This window comes from Austrofundulus limnaeus, unplaced genomic scaffold (genome assembly GCF_001266775.1).
Source record: "Austrofundulus limnaeus strain Quisiro unplaced genomic scaffold, Austrofundulus_limnaeus-1.0 Scaffold127, whole genome shotgun sequence".
Taxonomy (NCBI): Eukaryota; Metazoa; Chordata; class Actinopteri; order Cyprinodontiformes; family Rivulidae; genus Austrofundulus; species Austrofundulus limnaeus.
The window spans coordinates 1007031-1009461 of NW_013952529.1; positions in this window are offsets into that span (position 1 = coordinate 1007031).

The following is a 2431-nucleotide window of genomic DNA, read 5'->3' on the forward strand; positions in this document are numbered from 1 at the left end:
ACTTTTAGTTTAAAAATGATAAAAACTGAACATCCTACAGTATTTTTACAGTCTTTATTTTACAGTTAAAATATATGTTTATTAAATAAATCTAATGTTACAACTAATCGAGGATCCCTTTAAAATCTGAAGAACATATCAGAGGTGGTTAGATGTTCACCAAACGTCTGGTTTGTTGGTTCAAACGATGATGATGGTCAGGGTCTGGGTTTCATGGCTGAAGATGGACCAGAACATGAAGCTGGCAGGAAGCAGCAACACTAATCTCTGATTTACTGGATCTGGAGCAGAAGCTGAACCCAGCTGACCTGTGAAGCAACACAAGTTAAGAAAAACAAAAACTGGGGGAAGTCAGAGTTTCGCAGTGAAGTAATAAAAATCTGTTGTGAGAGAACTAATGAGAAGCGGAGGAGCAGACGGAGGCCAGGTAGGACCACGAGCTGCAGTTCAAACCCAGAACATGACCGACGGGGACAAGAGCTAAAACACAGAAACAGAACCGAACTAACTGAAGACAGGAGCAAAGCTGAAGCAACAACACTAATAAAACCAACATTAACCCAAGTAAACTGGCAAATATTAACAGAATATGTCAATAATGAAAAAATCCAAACAAAGCATGACAAAAAGGAAAATGTGTGTCCATTTAAGCTCTTATATTCACATAAATACTCTGTGTGGTTTGAAAAGCCCGACTCTTCTGACAGGAGATCAAAGTTTGTCGTTTTGAGATGTAGAAACTTTGAAGCTTTGGAACTCAGTCCTCCTTTTACCGCTCCGAATTCTCATTTTTTCTGCTTTTGGCTAAAAAAAAAATCTGTTCTGAATTCTGAACATTTGTCATCTTTAGTTCCCTGCCTCCTAATTTCTGCTCTGATAATCTGACAACATGCGATGTGTGTGTGATACGGTCAGGAAAGGTGCAAAATGAACACGAGAAGCTCAAACATCTGTTTAATGGGACACAAACATCTAAAGTTTAAACTGAGAAACTGAAAAGTTATTTTGAATTTTATGACAACACGTATCTAAAGTTGCTTCAGGAGCAACAAAAAGCTGTAAAAGTCAAAAGGTACAAAAACAGCTAGAGGAGCATTTTGTAGTTAGTTTCATTGGCTAAAGGTCTGTAAGGATTAAAGAGTATTTTAGAAAAACCCTCAAAGGACCAGCTGTTAAGAACCGAGCTCTACCTGGTATTTCCTGCATAGAAACAGTGTTTTAACACATCCTCTTATAAACACTGAAAAGTACTACGACTGATTAAACGTGAAATAAATAAAACAAATACTATTAAATGTAAAAATAAGACAGTTTCACTGACTGATGAGTTGAATCCTGAACTCTCCCACTTTCCAACAGGGAATTCCCACTTCCCAAAACAACTGGGCAGCGTTAATAATTAATTAAAATGGAGATTTTACACAGCAAATTTCACCGTACCGGCTAAATTTCCATCCTGTGCAGCTCCACCTGGTGGTGGGAGGTTGTCGTTTCACGTGTAAAATAATTACCATGCATTCAGAAATGCATAGTGGACATAATATAATTGATGTTATTGTTTTTTTCCCTCATCTATCCTTGTGTGGTATTCCGTTTTTCTTTTTAAGGGTTGTGCCTCCTCATGATGTCTTCATGATCACAGCTGACCCTTCTCACCCCAGTTATAACCTGTTTCAGCCCCTCCCCTCAGGCAAAAGACTGCGGTCCATTCGGACCAGAACCTCCCGCCACAAGAACAGTTTTTCCCCATCAGCCATTAGACTAATGAACAATGTTTAATCGGCTCTGATGCTTCGCTGCCGGCCGCGCTTGTATTTTTGTTCTTATTCTTTGTTTTGTATTCTGACTTGTTTTCCCTACTCACTTCAACCACTTTAGTTCTCTTACTCCCTGCTTATGTGCACCATTACACCAGAGCAAATTCCTAATCTGTAACTCGTTTACCGACAACGGCAGTAAGAGTGTTTCTGATTCCGATGATCCTTGTTCTGTGCAGGTCTGTGGCTCCAAGACCCAGAGCACCTGTTCTCCTACGTTTGTTATGTTCGGTCTTCTTCTGAATGGTTGTCCTGAACTGTCATTTCATTGTGCTCTGTACAATGATTATCGTATCTTATCGTATCGTATCGCATATCGTATCGTATATCTTATCTTATCGTATATCTTATCGTATCGTATCGTATATCTTATCGTATCGTATATCTTATCTTATCTTATCTTATTGTATCGTATATCTTATCTTATTGTATCGTATATCTTATCGTATCGTATATCTTATCGTATCGTATCGTATATCTTATCTTATCGTATATCTTATCGTATCGTATATCTTATCTTATCGTATCGTATATCTTATCTTATCGTATATCTTATCGTATCGTATATCTTATCTTATCGTATCGTATATCTTATCGTATCGTATATCTTATCT